Raw genomic sequence first — 23,027 nt, 5'->3', positions numbered from 1 at the left:
CATACACAGCAGAAGGTGTTATTTTCAGATAGTTTGTGGTAGTAAAAAAAAATTTCCCTATTAACAATTACTATAACAGGATTAAACAATTTTATTATGGTCATCTACTAAAATCTTATTAATGTGAAGTGTATTAAAAACCTTGGTAGTGCGCCTGGCCTGCCCCGCCGTGGGGCCGCGCGGGGACGCTGGCAGGTGGACGCGTGGACCGAGCCCGGGCGCCCATGGTCGGGGCCGCGATGGCCCACGGAGCTGCATGCCTCCCGCTGCAGCCCGCGCGCAGCACAGAGGGGCTGCACGCAGGAGCCTGCGCACGCTGTTCGACATCCTGGACTACCCGCGGAGCGGCTGCGGGCACCTGGGCGATATCCAGTCCCGCTGGCAGGGCGCCGACGCGCGAGAGCTGCCCCGCGGGGTCCTGGAGGGCCTGCGCGAGGTGGCCCGGCTACCTGACCTTACAGCGCTTAGTGGCCGGCCTGCGCACCGCGCTGCTGAGCGCCGACGGCGGTCCCGGGGACCCCAGGCACGCCCCGGCCCGGCCCGGCCCGGCCAGGCCCGGGGACCAGCCGCCGCAGCCGGCGCAGCGCCTGATGTTCACGCCGGCCGACGAGCCGCGGACGGTCCTGGAGAGGAAGCCCCTGCCCCTGGGCGTGCGAGCTTCTCTGGCCGGTCCCAGTGGCGCGGCCCGCAGCCTGGAGCAGTTGTGTGCCCCCGCCGAGGCGGCGTCCTGCCCCGCGGAACCAGAGCGGTCCCAGAGCGCGGCGCTGGAACGGAGCCGGAGCGCTGACGCAGGTGCAGGGGCCTGCAGGACCCTGGAGGCAGACTCAGGGGATGCCCCGCGGATCCCCAGTGCCCGAGGGGAACGTCGGAGGCACACCATCACCAGCGGCATGCTCTGCGGCCTGCTGAAGTAGATGAAGGAGCTGGAGCAGGAGAAGGAGGTGCTGCAGGGTTTGCAGATGATGGCGCGGGGCCGTGATTGGTACCAGCAGCAGCTCCAATGAGTGCAGGAGCACCGGTGCCGCCTGGGCCAGAGCAGAGCCAGCGCCGACTTTGGGGCCATGGGGAGCCCCCGCCCACTGAGGCGGCTACTGTCCAAGGTACAGGAGGTGGCCGGGTGCCTGGGAGAGCTGCTGGCTGCAGCCTGTGCCAGCCAGGCCCTACCCACGTCCTCCTCCGGGCCGCCTGCTCTACCCTGACGTACAACTCGTCCCCGGGCTGTGAGCAGCAGACCGTTCTTATGCTGAAGGAGAAGAACTGACTCCTCACCCAGGAGGTGACCGAGAAGAGTGGGTACATTACGCAGCTGGAGCAGAAGTCGGCACTCATTAAGCAGCTGTTTGAGGCCAGCACCCTGAACAGGCAAGGCGGGGAGCCTCTGGACCCCACCTTCATCTTGCCAGTGTGGGCTGAGCAGGCCCACAGGGCCAGCCTGGCACTCTGCCCTTTGGGGCAGGCACTCTGTCGCACCCAACCTCTCTGGCTGGAGACCCCCGGCAGGCCCAGGCAGGCCCGGAATGGGCGTCTTCCTGCACCCCTTGCCATCCAGGTTCCCCAGGCCTGTCCCCGGCTGGCCCCTACACCGAGTCCTTGACTCGGTTTTGGCTTCCGGTGCTAACATGGACTGAGGCTTTCTTGAGTCCGCATAGTCCGCAGCTACTACTGCCGCTGTCAGTGGACAGTGGACCCCTCCACCAGTTACCAGATCTCTGCTCGCCCCGGTTTCCAGTGGTGCTGCCCTGGGTCTCATCTCCAGTGAAAGGCTCTGCTCACGCCAGGCTGCACTTCGGACAATGGTGACAATGGCCAGCAGAGGGCGCTAGGCGGCACGGTTGCAGCGCTGAGACCGCGCTCCAGACCTGGGAGTTCCGAGGGCAACTTACCCCCACCTCAACCAGGGCACCAGGAGGTGCCTGTCGCTCGGATGGGAGCAAATGGAGGGGATGGGGAAGGCCTGTAAGCGGGGGTTGCCTGCCTGGCAGGGGAGCCCCAGGGATGGCGGTCGGACTTCAGGTGCCGACCGAGACTGAGAGACTCTGGCTGCAGCGGATCGGGGAGCCAGGTGGACTAGAGCTTGGCCTGCGTGTGCCTACCGAAGACCCCGCGGTGATGGTCTTCCTCATCCTGGCCAGGACGCTGCCCCACATTGAGTCCCACAGAACAACCTGTGATCCTGGCTCCCCAGAGGCCCCTGTCCCCAGGAGGGGGATCAGCCTGGGCCCCCAGACAGTTTCCAGGCACGTCGTAGGGAGAGTCTGTCACCCCAAACTCAGGATTCCCAAGGTCTGGGGTCCTGCTCATCCCCCTTTCCTCCCACGCCCAGCCTGAACCCAGGTTTCATCCAGGAGAGGCCACTTCCCTCAGCCAAGGGAAAGGAGAACCCCCAGGGTACAGGAGGAGGCTGGGGCAGGTCACCTTGGGTGTCACTCCCTGTCCCCTTGCCCAGGCCCACTCCCGCTGGTGTTGGGGTATGCACTGGTGGGGGGCCCATGCTCAGCCCAGCCTGGAGGGTCCCAGTGCCACCAGAGCCAGGGGCACGGCAACATCACGGACAGTTTCTGCAGCCCAGGGCCGCCGATGCAGGGTCAGTGTGTGTGGGGGGGACACAGGGTCCCCGATGCAGGGTCAGTGTGTGTGGGACGCAGGGCCCCCGATGCAGGGTCAGTGTGTGTGAGGCGCAGGATCCCCTCATGCCCAGGACACTTTGGTGCACTGTCCCACAAGGCACCCCTGTCTCAGAGGAGGGGTCCTGGCAGGCAGCGCAGCAACTCCCTTCCAGAACCCAGCTCCACGCTAACCTGCCCACAGGAACCCCACAGAGCCACATTCCCTGCTTTACCCCGGCTGCAGGGGTGTCCCAGGACACGCCCAAGCCAGCCCAGCATGCAGCTGCCCTCCTACCCTGAGGATGGGAGTGGGCTTTCCAGAGACATGAGGATGCCAGGCCTGGACCTCCTGGGCGGGAAAGGGAGCAGGTCCTGAAGGCCTGTGCCCCACAGCCCCAGCACCGGGTGGACTGTTGTGCAGTGGGTGGGCCAGCGGCAGCCGGCCCCCCATCAGCAGGCTGGGGTCTGCCCAGCAGGGCCTCCCCACGTCTGCCTTTGAGGGTGCCTGCCATGCCCTGGGGGATCCTGGCCTCTTTACAGGACTGGAAGCAGAAGACAGAACAGTGTCTGTCCTGGGGTAACTTCATCAAGAAACCGCTCACATAGAGCTGGACCCCACAGCTAAAGAGGAAATGTGAGACAGGCTGGCACCTCTGGAAAAACTGCCTCTCAGCTTTGGTGTTCCATGCAAGGTGAAAAAAAATAGGTCCTCCAAGTTTACAGCTTACAGTCACGCTAGTGTGTGGCCCTGGAGACCAGGAGGGGAGAATTTAAAGTGGCACCGACTGGCACGGTCTAGGTGGCTGGCAGAGATACATGTGGACCCTGCCTGGAGCCCACCCTAGTGACGCTGGGTGGGTCAGTCTACTTGCAGACTGTGAGCAGCATCCCTGGCCTCTATCCACGAGGTGCCACTAGCATGTGCAGGTACATACACGTGCGTGCACACACAGTTGTGACACCTAGAACTGTCTCAGGATGTCAAAATGTGTCCCTGGAGGCAGAAGTGTCCCTGGTTGAGAATGTGCCCCAGAGGAAACAACCACACCAGGCCTCAGAATTTTGTGTTGATCAAGTTCCAAGGAAAATGAATATCTCAGCCGGCCGCGGTGGCTCAGGTCTGGAATCCCAGCATTTGAGGCCAGGAGTTCGAGACCAGCCTGGGCAATGTAGTGAGCGACCCCATCTCTATTAAAAAAAAAAAAAAAAAAAGAAGAAGAAGAAAAAAGAAAGAAAGAAAGAAAAGAAAAAGAAAGAAAAAAGAAAGAAAGAAAATGTGATCTCCAGTTTTAAAATTCATAAACACCACAAGGAAACAATACACTAGGGGACCCAGCAGAAACAACAAGTCAACTCTGTAGAGACAGATACTGGAATTATCTGAGAGAACATAAAGTAACAATGTTTTATATATCTAAAGAAATAAAAGAGATTTCTGGAAATATGAAAAAAAAAAAGCTTGTTTCATCACATGATAATTCAAACCGTCCTTAAGTATTAGAAATGTGCTACAGCATCTCCAAACTTAAATAAATCCAAAGTAGTATAATTACATCACTCTGAATCAGTGCAGATTTGTGGTGTCTTAAAATGTAAAGATTTGCATAAATGCATAAAATAATTTGTACTACTTTATTAAAATGGAAAATAGTCAAAATTCAAATTCAAATATAATTACAGAATGTCAAATTTTCTTCCACAAATCTATATATTTATATATTCATAATATTAATATTTCATCTAGAAACACCTGCTGACTAGTTGTAATTCCGTGAGATATAAGAACAAACCATGAGAGAGTTACAGACATTGTCCCACCTGAGTCTTGATCACTCACTGTTAATGAAGCTGAGAAACAGACACTCACCTGGCTGAGTCTTGGAGTGAGTCTCTGTGTGAATTGTGGTCCCTGAGCCATGATTATAACGAAGGGATGCTGTCAGTTTATCTCCCTCACGCCCATAATTATCATGTCACCTGTTGAAGCAGGATGGCCCTGGTCCTGCGATTGTTAGAAAGGAGAACCACTGGGAGAAAAATAAATGTACTTAATTCCTGAAAACAGCAGAGTAGCCACAGTTGGGTTCTGAAGTTTAGAATGAGTGTGCTGATTTTCTTAGGCAACTCTTGCACAAGTGGATTGCCTTCTCTCAGTCCTTGTCAACGAAACAGATGTTAAAGAATAACTCTAACTTCAAACCATCTTTACCGTTTCATATCAGTTTAGCAAACGTTTCCCTGCTGAAGAAAAAACTATACACACAGACAATGGGATGAATGAATATCACAATGTTGCATAAAAGAAACCAAATTAAAAAGCATGCATAGTATCTAATTCCATACATTAAAAAAATCAAAAAGCAAACAAAATTGAATTTCTGGCTTCAGGTAAGAGTGAAGTAGCTTGTTTAACAAGACTCTCACTGGAAAAATAATATATTTTGATAAAATATGATGTGTAATTATGTAGAAATATATTTATGTGTAATACATATGGTATAATACATGTATGGGTAAGAAGTGAATGAGAATTTCAGCTTCGTCCACTGTAGGGGAGTTAGGGATTGGAGATGAGTTCAGTCAAATTAAGTTTCTTCTAGAAAAATAACAATACTCAAAAAACAGAATCTAGAGTGTCTATCTGTCATTTATAGTTTCTAGCTTATAATTTTAAAATTCACGAGATGTGTGAAAAAACCAGGATAATGTAATTCATATACAAGATTAAAACTAAAACAGGCATTAGAAGCTAGCTCCAAGACGTCCAAGGTGTTATAATAAGATGACAAGAATTGGAAAGCAACTATTATAAATATGGTACTGGAGGTAAAGAAAAATATTTTCATAATGATGGGCAAATGTGGGATCTCAGCAGAGAAATGGAAATTATTAAATAACCAAATAGAAAGATGATAATAAAAAAAGTACTGTTGAGAGGATCAGCTGATTAGAAACAGAAGAAATAAACTTGAAGACAGAGCCCTAGAAATTAACCAGTCTGAAGACAATGTTTCAGATGAATGATTGAAGAAAAATAAACAGAGCCTTAGAGATCTGTGAGATGACTGGGTCCTGCTAGACAAGGCCTGCCTTCCCTAGTGTCGAGTTCACAGTGCAGCTGACCTGCCCCTACCTGAGCATTTTGGCTGTGGTCCAGCATTCTTCTGAGAGCCTGGCCCCAAAGGCCAATGGTCCACCCTGGGGCTCCTGCCACAGTCACTACTGCCACTGCTATTGCTGCCATGAGGCCAAGGAGGAAGTGTGGAGACCAGACACTTTCATGTACCTCAATAGTGGATTCCACCCTGTTTTGAGGAAGGGAGGTGGTAAGTCACAATGCTTCACAGCTGCCAGCCTCCACTGCACCCACTGAGTGGGGGCCTATGCTCCCCAGTAACAGGCCCATGGCATAGCCACACTGCCCTTGCCTGGGCATTTTGGTTCCAGCTGCGCACTCTTTTGAGGCATTGCAATCCCCAGCTGCTGGCAGAGCAGTTGACTCTGATGGAAGGGGTGAGCAGCTCTGCTCTTCAGGGCAGGGCGGGGTCAGGCCATGCCTCTGGCACAAGCTGTCTCACTCCAGCCATTCCCTGACTCAAGTCCAGTGATGTGGGTCTTATCTCAGCTCCATGTTTCACCAACTGTGTGACCTGGATGAGTTTCTTCACCCACCAGCCTTCCCTGTCCATATGCAGACAGTGGATATGGGACATGAACAGTGCCAACTGCACAGTGACTGGGCACGTCAAATGAGATGGGACCGATAGAAAGAAAAGTGGAGGCCTGGCCCATCTGTTGTTGGAGGTGCTCACTGAGGTGCAAGCAGGTCTATTGGTCACCCACGCATCTGCCCAGGAGCCTCACCTGCCTCAGCTCTTATTAGGCACCTGATGTACAGGGATTCTATGCCAGACACCCAACACGGCCCTTAGTTGTGGCTCCCACATGATTCTCCCACCTTGGCCTCCTAAAGTGCTGGGATTATAGGCATGAGCCACCACCCAAGCTTAAATTTTTTTCATTTTTGTTGTTTTTATATGCTTTAATTACTTTCTCTTTTTCTTCTGTGTATCTACTACAGTTTTTTTTTCCCCTGGTGGTTATCATGAGACTTATATAAAACATCTTGTATCTTAACAACCTAGTTTAAGATGATGACAATTTAACTTCTATGCACAGAGAAACTTTACAAATTTTCTCCCTTTCACACATTTTATACTATATATATATCACACCTTACAACTTTTTATTTTGTGTGTCCATCAACAAATTATTGGAGCTATTTTATTTTTAATATTTTTTATAGATCTTACACTAAAGTTCAAAGTGACTTATGCAAAACCTCTGGGAAGGAACCCTGGAGCTGAAGGATGGAGCCCGATGGGACCCTCAGAACCCCCTCTCATCATTGCATCCTTTGGGCTTTGGTCCCTGAAGGGACCACTGACCATGTCCTCTGCAAATCGCTGCTCACCTGTGCTGTCTTTTCCTCCAGGACCCAGAATCAGACCTGTAGCGCGATAAAGGAGTTCTCTTGAGCTTGTCTGGGGTGGCCCAGGGGAGACCTATGGAGGGCCACAGCCCTGACCCTGGGCCCCACGGGAGGAAGATGAGGTCCCAGGGTGGGGACAACAAGGGTACCTGTCTCAGTGATGCTTCTTCACACTCTTCTTGCAGAGGGGAGAGGAGCTCCCACAGCTGTGGACACAGGGAGGTGGACTCTAGTGAGATGGGGTAGGGGGTGGCTGGCTGGAAATGGCTAGAGAGGCCTGGGTGCTTGGGACATTGAAGCTGGAAAGGGAATTCCAGGCCATGAAGCCCAAGGTCCCTTGTACAGAGTGACCTGAGGCCCCAACAGTCGCCAAAATCCCTCAGAGTAGTTGATGGCACTGCCTATGTTGTCTCCAAATCACCCTTCCAGCCCCCCTGGCATTGTAGGCAAAGATAGTTTCAAACCCAGAGGTCAGAGGCTTCAACGGTGGGATTCATGTCTTCTGTAGGGGCAAAGCTTGCCTCTTGGCAGTGTCCAGGTGCAGGCCCTGAGGGTCCAGGCCTGTGGCCTCTGGGGGATCTCTCCCACCCACGGACATCCCCCACGCTGGGCCCAGCCTGCTGTGTCCCAACTGACCTGCCATCGGACTCCAGTCTCCTCTTTTTCCTGAGGGCAGATGCCAGGAAGAAAGGACAGACGGATGGATGGGGTTAGCTGGGGCCCCAGACACTTGCTAGGGTCTCATGCAGGACAGAGGAGGGTGGACAGAGAGATTCAGGGATGGCAGATGAGGCCCCTCCTCCCCAGGGCCATTCCCACTGCTGTTGGTGGGCACAGGACCCCTGGGGGAGGGCAGAGGCGGACTGGGACTGTAGCAGGACGAGCTGCAGACAAAACTCCTCAGACACCGGATTAAAGAAGGAAGAGGTTTTTTATTTGGCTGGGAGCGTCCGCAGACTCGCATCTTAAGAGCGGAGCTCCCCAAGAAAGAAATACTTGGCCTTTTTAAAGGCTTACAACTTTAAGGGGTCCACATGAAAGGGTCGTGATAAATCGAGCAAGCGTGGGATAGGTGACTGGGGGCTACATGCATCAGTTAACAAAGTTTTACAATGCTTTCTTCATACAGTGTCTGGAATCTACAGATAACACAAGTAGTTTAGGCCAGGGGCTGATGTTATTATTATTACTTTGTTTAACTCCTAGGGCCGGGTGGTGGTGCCAAGGTTGTCTGGCTATTTATCTTACTTTTGTTTCATTCCCTTTACTCCTGTCTTGTGAACTAGGCAAGGTAGGGGGAGGAGGGCAGCAGGAGTAGTAGTGGTCTCCTTCCTTAGGAGCAGGTGCTGGTAACACATGGGCCCGGTCAGTGAGTCTGGCTCTGGGGGATTCAGTGAGAAGCAGGTGTTAGAGAAGGGGAGGGGCTCAGCGAGGGGCAGATCCCAGAGAAAGGAAGGGACTCAATGAGGGGTGGGGCCTAGTGAAGGGAGGAGCTTGAATCCTGGGATGGGTTCAGTTACCTGGAGGGCATTTACCTGAACTGCACGGTGAGGGCGAGGGAGGGGCTTAGAGAGTGGCGGGGCTCACAAATGCGGCATGGTTGCTGGTCTCTTGTGGGCCTGGGATGGGCACCCGGGGAGAGACCCCACCTACTCCTCCCTTCCAGCTCCGGCCAGGTGCGGGTCTCACCAGCTTCTCCGGTGGCCGCCTTTCTTTTCCTTCTTTTTCTTGGGAGGGGGCGATGCCGAGCTGCTAGACCAGTGCTTGGTCCTTGGGGAGAAGGTGCGGGAGTGGAGGCGGTGAGGGAGTGCAGCCCCACACGCCCCCCATCCCCGCCGCAGCAGCCACTGACCTGTACCTGCAGTGGCCATGGTAGCAGGCGGCCGGGAGTCACAGTCCACCAGGCCGTCGTCATCATCAAAGGGCGCTTACTCCAGGCCCACATCAGCATCCTCGGTCAGCAGCGGGGTCTCCACCTCTCCACCACACTGCCGGCGACAGGGACGCTCACCACCCGTCTCACGACGACTTTTCTCCACCCCTTTTCCCGGCGTGGGGGGTGTGACCTAGTCTCCCAAGTGTTCGGGCTGCTACCTGGCTGGAGGAGCGGGGCGGGGAGGGGGCGGGCTGAGGAGGGGACCTGCAGCCCCTGCCCTTACAGGGCCAGGCAGAGATTTGGGGAACCCAACAGGGCACATCCCCTACAGGTCCCCAACCTCACGGTACAATCTTTTGTAAAAGAGAAAAAGGATAACCCAGCCCCTTATTTAGCCTGCACTGCTTCTAAGTTCTCACCATCTCAGTAAGCCCCCTCCTCTTTTTTTTAATTTTGGAGATACAGTCTTGCTGTGTTGCTCAGGCTGGGTTGCAGTGGTGGGATCATAGCTCACTGCAGCCTTGAACTCCTGGGCCCAAGCGATCCTCCCTCCTCAGCCTCTTGAGTAGCTGGGACTACAGGCATGGACCCCCAACCTGGCTAATTTGAAAAATTTTGCAGAGACAGGGTCTCACTATGTTGCCCAGGCTGGTTTCGAACTCCTGGCCTCAAGCGATCCTCCCCTTTGCTCTCTCAAAGTGCTGGGATTCCAGGCATGAGCCACTCTGCAGTCGTGGGTGGGGGGTGAGTGTGTGCCTACCCCTTATATGAGGCTCCTCTTCCTCACTGAATCCCCTCCATATCCCAGCCCCATTCACTGAAGCCCTCCCCCTCAGTGAACTCCCCATTTGATCCCTGTGCCCCTAACCCTACTGTCCTATTCTGGGAACCCCATCCCCACCCCTCCTTTATCTCACTGAACCCTGATTTCTCTTTTCTTTTCTTTTCTTTCTTTTCTTTTTTTTCCAGAGTCTCACTCTGTTGTCCTGGCTGGAGTGCAGGGGCCTGATCTCGCCTCACTGCAACCTCTGCCTCCTGCAACCTGCTGCAAACTCACCTCACTGTAACGTCCGCCTTCTGGATTCAAGTGATTCTCCTGCCTCAGCCTCCCAAGTAGCTGGGATTACAGGCACCCACTAATTTTTGTATTTTTAGTAGAGATGGGGTTTCTCCATGTTGGTCAGGCTGGTATGGAACTCCCAACCTCAGGTGATCTGTCAGCCTCGGCCTCCCAAAGTGCTGGGATTATAGGCATGAGCCACAGCCTGCCGCGAACTCTAATTTCTCAAAGAGCCTCTTCCTCCTGGCCTAGCTCCCCCCTCCCCAAGCCCTGGCTCAATGATGTGAGTCTTTCCTCACCTGGGTGTCCTAGTCCCTGAGCTCCCTCCCGCTGGCTGAGTACCTCCCTGCCACCCTTCTCCTCCTTTCCTCCAGCCCGGCCTCTGTCGCTGAAATATTCATAGCCTCTCCTCGCCTCCACTCTGCAGCCTGCAGGGGGCCCCGCTGCTCATCTCTGGAGCAGGACTGTGCTCATCAATCAAGCCTGGTGGCAGAGGGTGGGGACTTCCCATACTCCCTATCCATCTTACAGAACTCTCCTTTTCGCTCAGCAGGGACCAGACGTTGGCTCCCTACAGGCTTTGCTCAGAGCACTTCTTTTTTTCTAGAGGTAACTGGACTCGAGGCAAGAGCATGAACTTTCAAGCTCCAGACAAGGGCTCATTCTGCACTGTCCTGAGCTGCTTTGTGACCTGGGGCCTGCTGTGTCCCTCTGTGAGCCTATTCTTGAAGCTGAGAGTCATGACATTCCAGGGCTGCTGGGAGAATTTGCTGAGGTCATAGGTGCTGTGCAGTTTCTTTTTTTATTTTTTATTTTATTTATTTATTTTTTTGAGACAGAGTCTCATCCTGTCGCCCAGGCTGGAGTGCAGTGGTATGATCACAGCTCACTGCAGTCTTGAACTCCTGGCCTCAAGCGATCCTCCCACTCCAGCCTGCAGAGTAGCTGGGACTACAGGAGCACACCACCACTCCCGACTAATTAAAACAATTTTTTTTTTTTAGAGATGGGGTCTCACTATGTTGCCCAGGCTGGTCTTGACTTCCTGGCTTCAAGCCAGGAGGATTGCTCAGGAAATTGTCTTGCCTTGGCCTCCCAAAGTGCTAGGATTACAGGTGTGAGCCACCGTGCCTGGCCTTTTTTTTTTTTTTTTTTTTTTTTTTTAACAAGCCTGGAAGTGACCCTCCAGAGACCTGTCCCCAGGGAGGTGGCCCCCACCTTCCACTTTTCATCCAAGCTGGCTCAGACAGTGCCCTTCCCCACCAAGATGGAGGCTTAGCCCTGGTTTCAGCAGAGCTCCTCTTACTCCTGGGTGCTGTTCACCTGGCTTACCCCTTCCCTGCTCACAGCAATAGAGGCGAGGGCTTGGATCAGCAGAACATGAAGGACATGAGATTCAGATTTGTCAGAGATGTGTGAACCAGAGCAACTCCATCTTGAATAGGGGCTACATAAAATGAAGCTGAGACCGGCTGGGCCTGGTGGCTCACACCTGTAATCCCAGCAATTTGGGAGGCTGAGGTGGGCGGATCACGAGGTCAGGAGATCGAGACCATCCTGGCCAACACAGTGAAACCCCATCTCTACTAAAAAAAATATACAAAAAATTAGCCGGGCATGGTGGCCAGGCACCTGTAGTCCCAGCTACTCAGAAGGCTGATGCAGGAGAATGGCCTGAACTTGGGAGGCGGAGCTTGCAGTTAGCCAAGATTGCACCACTGCACTCTAGCCTGGGTGACAGAGCAAGACTGTCACACACATAAAAAAAAAAAAAGAGAAGAAAAAAGAAAAAAAATAAGGCTGAGACCTACTGGGCTGTATTCCCAGGAGGTTAGGCATTCTAAGTCACAGGATGAGATAGGAGGTGAGGACAAGATACAGGTCATAAAGACCTCGCTGATAAAATAGGTTGCAGTAAAGAAGCCGGCCAAGGGCCTGGTGTGTGGCTCATGCCTGTAATCCCAGCACTTTGGGAGGCTGAGGCAGGCATATCACCAGAGGTCAGGAGTTCAAGACCAGCCTGACCAACATGGAGAAACCTCATCTCTACTAAAAACACAAAATTAGCCAGGCATGGTGGCGCACACATGTAATCCCAGCTACTTGGGAGGCTGAGGCAGGAGAATTGCTCGAACCCAGGAGGCAGAGGTTACAGTGAGCTGAGATCGCACCATTGAATTCCAACGTGGGCAAAAAGAATGAAACTCAAAAACCCACCTAAACCAAGATGGTGATGAGAGTGACATGGCAACGTCAGGAAGCTACCCTATATAGTCTAGAAAGGGGAGGCATGAATAATCCACCTCTTGCTTAGCATATCATCAAGAAATAACCATATAAATGGGCAACCAGCAGCCCTCGGGGCTGTGCTGTCTATGCAGTAGCCATTCTTTTCTTTTCTTTTCTTTTCTTTTTTTGGAAACAGAGTCTTGCTCTTGTTGCCCAGGTTGGAGTGCAGTGGCATGATCTTGGCTCATGGCAACCTCCGCCTCTAGAGTTATACACACACGTATATATATATAATACACATACATATATATACACACACACACATATATGTATACACACACACAAACATAGGCTTGTGTTGACAGATACTAAGTAATTGATTATTATTCCATTTTTAGATGAGGAAATGGGTTGTTGAGTGACCGGATCAGGCCAGGACTCAGCTCTGCCCTCTCTCCGCCCTATGAAATGCCCTCCAGCCTCTGCTTCCTGCCCTACTAATCAGCAGCAGTCACCTATCTGCAGAGGAGGAGCGGTGAGAGTGGATGAGGCAGAGCCCCGGATCCAGGATGAACTGCCGAGTGCAGCCCGGGGATGGAAGTCACGTCTGCTTCATTAACTTCACATGCTGGAATCCAACATTGGGCCGCTATGTCCGTGCATAGAATACAGGAGTGGGCAGATGAGCACCTAACCCATGTGATCCCTCCCCCACCCAATGAGCAGAACATATCAGTGAGGGGGAGGACAGGTAAGCCAAATACAGGGAGGACAGCATGTTTTCTGGCACTGAAACCAGTGCTGGGGGTAAAGGCTAGGCAGGGAATTTTTCTGCCAGGTGAGAGAAGGGGTTGGTTTTAGAGAAAAGCGACAAGTGGCACCAGAGGTGGCATTGGCAGGGGGAACCAGGAGACACCAAAAACAGACAAGCACAAACTATATCTACAACTTGAAAGTAAATCCCTTGGGTCAAACCAGAAAGCTGAGATTGGGTGGGTGTGGTGGTTCACGCCTGGAATCCCAGCACTTTGCGAGGCCGAGGCAGGAGGATAACTTGAGGTCGGGAGTTTGGGTCCAGCCTAGGCAATATGTTTAGACTCTGTCTCTACAAAAAATACAAAAATTGGCCTGGTGCAGTGATACATACCTTCAGTCCCAGCTACTCAGGAGGCTGAGGTCAGGGAGGATGGCTTGAGCCCAGGAGTTTAAGCTGCAGTGAGCTATGATCACCACCACTGCACTCTAGCCTGTGTGTAAGAGCAAGACCCTGTCTCAAAAAAAGAAAGAAAAGAGAAATCTGAGGTTGATGAAATATGGTATGATGGCTATTGCTCAGTATGAACAGAAGGAGTCGAGAATTCTAAAAGCATAGGAGAAAAATAACTTCTCCCAGGAAAGAGTCCTCAGCTCACTTCTCTCATCCTCTCAGACATGACAGGGGCACATGTATCAGCATTTATATCTGCCTACAAACCAGAACCCATGGCAGACACGTGAAAGACAGAAGACAAATAATAGTTCGTTATCTCCAGCCTCTATAAACTGCTAAAAACCTTCACTAAATAGAAACGTTAGATTTATACACAACAGGTTTAGTTGAAATCAAGATCAAATTTTCATTACCCAAAAACTTAAATGGAAGATCCCAAAAGGGTAGAACAACTTGAGATTCCACGTAGGGACAACTTGGTTTCATTCACACTGTGTCTGTGCAGTTAGCTCTGTGATTCCATGGCCAGAGAGAAAAGGGTAAATAAGGCAAGATGAATTACGGGGAAATATTAAAAAGATGAAATTGATATATTTGTCTTTTCATTTATTCAGACATCTAGTTCCCACTTGTATCTGGTGGGAAGGGGTGTTCTGCTTTTACCATTCGTTTAAATTTTTCTGATCACAGAAGGAATATGTCATGGCAGAGTATGTTTAAAGCACAGAAGACTATAAAGAAAAATCATTCCAAGTCCTATTCCCTAAAGGGGACTTAATATTTTGGCATGGTTCCTTGCAGGGTTTTTTCTGCCTGTTTCGTTTGTAGTTATAATAATACTTCATATATACTTCCTAAGTTGATTTTTCTTTTTGCTTAAACCTGACCCATGCAATACAAACTCTGCAAATACAATTTCTTTTTGAGACAGAGTCTCACTCTGTTGCCCAGACTGAAGTGCAGTGGCGTGATCTCGGCTCACTGCAACCTCCACCTCCCAGGTTCAAGCCATCCTCCTGCCTCAGCCTCTGGAATAGCTGGTACTACAGGCACCTGCCACCACACCTGACTAATTTTTGTATTTTTAGTAAAGACAAGGCTTTACTATGTTGGCCAGGCTGGTCTTGAACTCCTGACCTCAGGTGATCTGCCTACCTTGGCCTCCCAAAGTGCTGGGATTACAGGCTTGAGCCACCGTGCCTGGCCAAACATAATTTTTAATGGTTGTGTAACACTTCAAAGAACAGCTGCTCCTGATTAATTTTTAAAATATACTGCTTTAGTTGTTCTATACTGATCAATATTGTGACTAAATGAACAAACAGATAATCACATGCCCTGCAAATCTCCATGTGGGACTGAAGTATGCAATACTTCCCAAATGATTTGGGCAAATTATATTTGAATGTCAGCATCCTAACTATAATAACCAATATTTATAGCTGGTTTCCAGTGTACAGGGCATTTTCATGTGCACTGAGCTCATTCAATCCTCACAGCAAACCCTGTGAAGATCTTACTACATTTACTTTATAGAGAAAGCCAAATATTTCAGGTTAAGCAGTATTCCCATGATCACACTGCCAAGGGACACAAAGATGGAATTTGTGTCCCAGTGAGTGGTTCCTGAGTCTACATCCAGGTCAACGCCACTCTCTTCATGGCCAGCCTGTCTCCTGGGCAGGTCTGCTTGGAGGCCCCACTAGTATCTCACACTCTCCAGATGCCAATTTCATTCCTCCCCAAACTAGCTCTTTTTGGAATCTCGTGGAGGGCACCACCCACCAAAGCCCAAGCCAGAAGGCTGACTGATCCCTTTCCTGTCTCTCAACCTTGACCCTCGCATCCAGCCATTCCCGGGACTCACTCTCCATGACATCAGGCCTCAGTGAAGTTCACCTTCTAATCACAGGGCACTGCCACTAGCAAAGTAGAAGCATCTAATAGACATTTGCTGAGAGGGAGGAAGGTCTTAAGACTCCACACACTCAGCTCTATTAGGACAGCATACTGCCTTTTTGTGGAATCAAAGTTGTGACCAATGCATAGAAGGAAATAAACAATCTTCCATCTCACTGAATTCTCTTTGCATGACCAGGCTCTTAAAGCTTACGATTAAAAAAGGTATATTAAGGCCTCATTGAGAGTTATTTTTTTTTGAGACAGGGTCTTGCTCTGTTGCCCAGGCTGGAGTGCAGTGGTGCCATCTCAGCTCACAGGAGCCTCAACCTCCCAGGCTCAATAGATTCTCCCAACTCAGCCTCCCAAGTAGCTGGGATCACCACATCCAGCTACTTTTTTTTTTTTTTTTTTTTTTTTTTTTTTTTGTAGAGATGCAGTCTTGTTACATTGCCCAGGCTGGTCTCAGATTCCTGAGCTCAAGTGACCCTCCCACCTCAGCCTCCCAAAGTGCTGGGCTTACAGGCGTTTGCCCCTGCACCTGGCCCTCATTGAGAATTTTATCTGAAGCCAAGACTTCTACAGCATCCCTTGGTAAGAATAAGAATCACACAATTAATCAGTCATCTGATTACTTGTCAATTCTCCTTTACATGTGAATCTCATTAGTGAAACCTGAAGTGGGCAAGACAAACACAATGAACCTTGCTGCAAAAGCTGAAACGATAGATTCCAGAGACATTTTGGAATGATGGAATTGAAAAGAAACACAGTTGGTCACTGGGTCGAGGATAAGAAAAGCACCGAACAGAGGCCATCCCGAACAACTAGGCACCAGAAAATGCTCTCTCAATTTTATTTCATGGGATTATGTGATTCTTATGCAACTGTGGCAATGTGAGGCATCTCAATGGCATTAAAGTCTTGTTAAAACAGTAAACCCGTTTCTTTTCAAGAGAACAATGGTATTCTAAAAAGTCTTGCAAAATTAATCAAGTTATTACCCTATAAAGAGTCAAGCATGCAACTATGTTTAAAAGGGTCGACAGGTAGTACTATTTACAAAGAGAGAACACGTATGCAGCGAAATCCTCCACAGAACACCTTCCATTAATTAGGCAGTGGAAACAGCAGCCTCCCCAAATCGAGCAGGAACAAACAGGAAAGAAAAGAATATACTTCTTGTGAGAGAGAGAGAGAGAAAAAAAGATACACACAAACAAAGAAATTAAAGACAATGCACTCCACCCTCGATAGAATCAGTTTGGACATAAATAATGAGAGAGATTACGTGGGCTGCCATGATTTCTTCACGTTGCTCTAAAAGTGGAAGGCGGCTTTCCTGGTTGGCACCAAAGAAACAGAACGCTGAGGACTTGGAGCCCAAAGCCAACCACCACCTGCCTTAGGAGGGGAGTGCAGCCTGGTTTGCCATATAATGATGACAAAAGCAAATCAGCTGGGAGGAAAGAAAATTTCTCTTATCTGGGAAAGAAGGAAGAGAAACAGGAAAACCCACCTCCTGGGTTCAAATGATTCTCCTGCCTCAACCTCCCAAGTAGCTAGGACTACAGGTGCCCCCCACCACACCAGGCCATAATTTTTGTTCTATTTTTAGTAGAGATGGGGTTTCACCAAGTTGGTCAGGCTGGTCTTGAACTCCTGACCTCAGGTGATCTGTCTGCCTCAGCCTCCCAAAGTGCTGGGATTACAGGCATGAGCCACCATGCCCTGTCTAAGAAAAAGTAACATTCTCTATAAAGAAAATCTGAAAAACACAGAAAAGCATAACAAAGAAAAAAGCCAATCTCATACCAACCAAAAATAATCCCTGATAAGACTTAGAAAAAGGCCTGGAAGAATCCAACGTCCTCATGTTCACCAGCCCTGTGTGATGTGCAGGTATTTGCATCTATTATGCTATACGTCCATATATTCATCTTGTCTTTGTATTTTTGAACATTTTTTTAAGAGACCGAGTCTCGCTCTGTCACCCAGGCTGGAGTGCAGTGGTGCAATCTCCACTCACTGCAAGCTCCACCACCTCCTGGGTTCGCGCCATTCTCCTTCCTTAGCCTCCTGAGTAGCTGGGACTACAGGTGCCTGCCACCACACCTGGCTAATTTTTTTTTTTTTTGTATTTTTAGTAGAGATGGGGTTTCACCGTGTTAGCTAGGGATGGTCTTGATCTCCTGACCTTGTGATCTGCCCGCCTCAGCCTCCCAAAATGCTGAGATTACAGGCATGAGCCACCGCGCCCGGCTGAACATTTTTCTTTCATAAAACTAGGGTGATGTGATACAGCATCTGTAATTCTTACTTTAGGTGATATCATGATCTTTCCCATGTTAGTAAATATTCTTGGGAAACAATATCAGTTACATAATAATTTGAATAAATGATTTTAATATCATTTAACCATTCCTCTATGTTGGACACTAGCCTTGTCCCCTCCCACCTGTTTTTAGTATATCAGTAACACTATAATAAACATTCTTGTCCATAAAGCTTTGGCCATATCTTTCTTTTTTTCTTTTTGTTTGAGACAGGGTCTCACTCTGTCACCCAGGTTGGAAGGCAGGGATGCGATCATAGCTCACCACAACCTCGACCTCCCTGGCTCAAGTGATCCTCCTGCCTTGGCCTCCCAGGTAGCTGGGACTACTGGTGCGCACCACCATGCCCAGCAAACAATTAGTATTTTGTGTAGAGATGGGGTCTTGCTATGTTGCTCTGGCTGGTCTCAAACTCCTGCACTCAAGCGATCTGCCCACCTCGGTCTTCCAAAGTGCTGGGATTATAGGCATGAGCCACTGTGCCCAGGCAGCTTTAATCATATTTCTAATGTTTTCCTTGGGATAGAGTCTCAAAAGTGGGATTGCCAGGTCAAGGGAATATAAAATTCTTAAGGTAACTGTTTTCAGAACAGTCTGAACTGACATTCCTATTACATCAGTTTACCCCTGAAGAAGTTTTCTGAAGGAAACGTTGATTCCATAATCTGTCTGATTTTCTTCCTTTCCTTCCTTTCCTTCTTTTTCCTTCCTTCCTTCTTTCCTTCCTTCCTTCCTTCCTTCCTTCCTTCCCTCCCTCCCTCCCCCCTCCTTCCCTCCCTCCCCCCCTCCTTCCCTCCCTCCCCCCTCCTTCCCTCCCTCCCTCCTTCCTTCCTTCCTTCCTTCCTTCCTTCCTTCCTTCCTTCCTTCCTTCCTTCCTTCCTTCCTTCCTTCCTTCCTTCCTTTCTGAAACTGACCTGCTTCACCATCAAGTCATAAACTATGTATCCTTGTATGAGTCAGATTACAATTTGGTGTAACTGGTGGCACATACTAATAAGTTAGCTGGTGATAAATACAACCGTCTATCTCTACAAAAGACCAATTCCGGCACAGAAATGTAAATGATCTCAGCTTGGCATCCGGAGAGGCTGCCGTTTGACAGAGGCACTGCGATTCTCATTTCAAATGAGGGTGCGTGCATTTCATCCCTACTGCTGTAAGATGCGGAGAGCTGGCCACGCTTAATTGTTTGTCCCCAAAAGCCATCTTCTTTTCTTTAACCTTAGAAACAGGGCTTTCCAAGTACTCGATTGCTTGAGGGTAGAGGACAAAGTCGTGACTCTTATCCCTGGCCTCCATCTCCCTTAGAGAGGTGGCTACAAATCCCTAGGTCCGACCCTTGGCACCAATGTTCTCTGCAAGTTCCCTTTTCTGATTTCCCATTACTGGAGAGGGTCGGTGTGGAAGATTTTTAACCCCGTAGCGCCATCCTTGGGCCCAGTGACACAGCCAGCCAGAAAGACACAGTCTGGGACTTCTAAGCTGGCTCAGGAAGGGTGCAAATTAAGAGAGGGGCCCCAGCTGTGTGTTCCCTGGGATGCACGAGGCTGCAAAAGTGGGGAAGTGGGTAGGTGCAGAGGTCAGACATGCCTACTATCAGAGCAGACAGACCTGGTGGAACCCCAGTTCAGTCACTTTCTGGCTGAGTGGTTGGGCTCAGTTCTCTCAAGTCTATAAAATGGGCATGATATTATTACACCTCCTCATCAGGGTGATATAAAGACTGAATGAGAGAATAAATGGGTAGAAATCAGCACAGTGAATACAAGCAGCCAGTGTTTGCTAGTTTCATCACTGAGAAGCAAGAAGTGCCTTTTCCCTGATGCTCAGATCACTTGTGTCACGGCAATGGTCCAACTGGGAGAAGGGAATGGACCAGGGAGGAGGCACAGAGTGGACCACAAACCATCCTCTCCCTTCCTTGAACCTGCATTTCTTTTCTTTTTAATTTTGAGACTGAGTCTTGCTCTGTCACCCACACTGGAGTGCAGTGGCATGATCTCAGCTCACTGCAACTTATGCCACCCAGGTTCAAGCAATTCTCCTGCCTCAGCCTCTTGAGTAGCTGGGATTACAGGTGTGCACCACCATGCCTAATCAATTTTTGTATTTTTAGTAGAGACGAGGTCTCACCATGTTGGCCAGGCTGGTCTCAAACTCCTGGGCTCAGGTGATCCGCCCATGTTGGCTTCCCAAAGTGCTGGGATTACAGGCGTGAGCCACTGCACCTGGCCTGAGCCTGCATTTTAAGAGCGTCCAAGTTCAAATATTTCTATGTAATGCATCCGATCCTCAGCCAGGCAAAGTGGAAGGGGATGGAGTTTGTCACGGTTAAGCAGCAGGCAGACTAGGTATGTTCATCATGCCACCTGTGAGCAGCTGTGTGACCAGAGCAGTGATTCTGGAAGTTGGTCTAAGCCACAGCTTCCTCATCACTACCATGGGTGATGGTGCCTGCAATGGAAATGCCAGCACATTGTAGAGACAAGGTATTGCTATGTTGTTCTGACTGGTCTCAAACTCCTGCACTCAAGTGATCTGTCTGCCTCAGTCTCCAAAAGTGCTGGGATTATAGGCGTGAGCCACTGTGCCCAGCCAACTTTAACCATATTTCTACTTTTTTTTAGGGCAAGGGATTTTCCTTGACAATACATACAGGTACAAAGACATCAGGCACCACACCCCAAAAATATTAACAATGAGGATGGGGATAACAGAATAATCACAGTGGCTAATATTTATTGAGCCCTTACTTTGGGTTACAATTTTATTTTGTTGAAATAGGGTCTCACTCTGTCACCCAGGCTGGAGTGCAGTGGCACCATCATAGGTCAGTGCAGCCTTGAACTCCTGGGCTCAAGTGATCCCCCAACCTCAGCCTCCCAAGTAGCTGAGACTACAGGTGTGCACCATTGTACCTGGTGAATTTTTAAATTTTGTCACAGAGATAGGTCTTGTTATGTTGCTCAGGCTAGTAATGAACTCCTGCCTCAGGTGATCCTCCTGCCTCAGTCTCCTGAGTAGCTGGGACTATAGGTGTGCACCACCATGCCTGGCCAATTAAAAATAATTTTTTTTTTCGGTAGAGATGGGGGTCTCGCTATGTTGCCCAGACCAGAGGGTTACAGTTTGAAAAGATACTGAATTTACTTGGTCTTCCAGAACCAAGAGCCGATTCCTCTGCCTTTAATAAGCCAGCTTAAGACATCATTACTCACCACCCGACTGAACTTATTTTGGAACTCTGAAGGTGGGGAGGCCACTCTTCCCATTTCTTACTGAAAGAGAAGTGGCTCCTTTCCCCCAATTCCTACAACAGGAACTGCCACAAATACCTTTAACAAGGGGGAAGGCAAATTCACTCACCAACTCACCGTATAATTTCACCAATGAGAAGGCCAAACACCAACACATAGGGAAGTGTTTTTCTTCTAATAAGTACCTTTCTGTGAGAAGCCACCAATTATGAGGGCCGGGAATGTATTTAAATGCTTCTTATCACACCAAGTGGAACATCAGCCACTTTTTATTTATTACTTATTTGAAAGGGACGGAGAATGAAGAGAATAAAATTTCCTTTTCCTTCTCTAACAAGATGAGCCATAATTTCCAAACATTAATCAATCAGTGAGTCAGAGTTAGGGGAGAAGAGGAAACAGCTGGGAGGCCTTCCACCGCGAGCTCTTCCCAGAACTACAGAAAATCAGGAGGGTTGACTCCTAAGGGCTGACTCCTCCCATCCTCCTCGCATGTGAGGAGTGGGCAGGATGGCCAGAAACCAGGCTTCATGGCCTCTAAGATGCTCCAAGGGAGTCCTTCTGCTCCTTTATTTATGGAACACAAAGACATTTTGGAGGTGTCTACTTCATGCTGCAAATAGATGGATAAAATGCCCGATGGAGCCCACATCCTCCTGGGAAAGGCAGACAATCAAGTCAGTGACTGCAGAAGGATACACAGATGTGCCATGCTCACATATGCAAACCCAGCACAGGGGTGGAAAATGCAACGGGGAGGGGAAAGGGATGGGGAGCTCCCAACACACCTCTGGGACCAGGTAAGCCCCAACCTGAGACCAGCACTGCGCAGTGGGGGAGAAGGTGGTGGCAGAAAAGGGAGTGATCCCACACAGGACCACACTCGTGCAAACACATGGGTGGAAGAAACGATGGCACATTCAGAACCAGCAGGTGGCTCAGCATCGGCACTGACTCCACTATATGAGGGAGGGACACTGGCCAGAGATCCGACGACAAAGGGCCACTGATCCCTGTGAATGCTCATGCTCATTCTTGAGGTCAACATGTTCTGAAAGGTACTCAGGGTTCCATAGCAGGGTTCTCATGCCTTAGCCAGGAGGGCTGGTTAAGGCACAGGCGGCTGGGCCTGCCCTCAGATGTTCTGATTCAGCAGGTCTGGAGTAGACCTGAGAATCTTTACTCTTAATTTATTTATTACTGAAACAAGGTCTCACTCTGTTGCCCAGGCTGGAGTGCAGTGGCGTGATCCAGGTGCTGCCTTCCTGACCACAGACCCACCCATTGGAAGTGCATAGAACTCATTCTTTAAATAAGCAAACACATTGTCTTGACTCCTAAACCAAGCCCTGTGCCTCTGATGTCCCCAGCCTTGGCTGACAGAGCCAGAAGTCTTCCTGCCACTCAGACTTACAGATTGTTTGACACGCATTGGTCATTAGTTAATCTCCTCATCTCTGATTGTATTTCATTGTGATCATTTACTGTGGCTAAGGCAGAGTGCTTTCTTTCTTTCTTTCTTTCTTTCTTTCTTTCTTTCTTTCTTTCTTTCTTTCTTTCTTTCTTTCTTTCTTTCTTTCTTCTTTCTTTCTTTCTTTCTCTCTCTCTCTTTCTTTCTTTCCTTCTTTCTTTCTCTCTCTCTCTTTCTCTCTTTCTTTCTTTCTTTTTCTTTCTTTCTCTCTTTCTTCTTTCTTTCTCTCTTTCCTCTCTTTTTTTCTTTTTGAGACAGAATCTTGCTCTGTCACACAGGCTGGAATGCAGTGGCACAATCTTGGCTCACTGCAACCTGTGCCTCCCAGGTTCAAGTGATTCTCCTGCCTTAGCCTCCCAAGTACCTGGGATTACAGGTGCACATCACCATGCCCAGCTAATTAGGGTGGGGTGGCACCCTAGGGTGACACTTTCTGAGAAAGCACAATGCTGTCTTATTTCCTGACTCCTGTGGCATTTGTCCTTAACTCTGGGTATTGGAAGAAGCAGCTTCATCCCCAGGCTAAACCAATACTTTGCTTCAGAAAAGAGGCACTCTCACTTCATACTATTTAGGATCAACCAGGTAGTG

The 23,027-nt window shown here is 49.5% G+C and overlaps 1 pseudogene; it reads left to right on the top strand.

Annotated features, from left to right (window-relative positions):
- The first annotated feature begins 256 nt into the window (after positions 1-256).
- On the top strand, positions 257-1,594 carry LOC106996660 (suppressor APC domain-containing protein 2 pseudogene; annotated as a pseudogene).
- Positions 1,595-23,027: the final 21,433 nt, after the last annotated feature.

This window comes from Macaca mulatta, chromosome 3 (genome assembly GCF_049350105.2).
Source record: "Macaca mulatta isolate MMU2019108-1 chromosome 3, T2T-MMU8v2.0, whole genome shotgun sequence".
Classification (NCBI taxonomy): domain Eukaryota; kingdom Metazoa; phylum Chordata; class Mammalia; order Primates; family Cercopithecidae; genus Macaca; species Macaca mulatta.
Note: the sequence above shows the minus strand (reverse complement) of the source record. Positions and strands in the feature narration are given on the sequence as shown.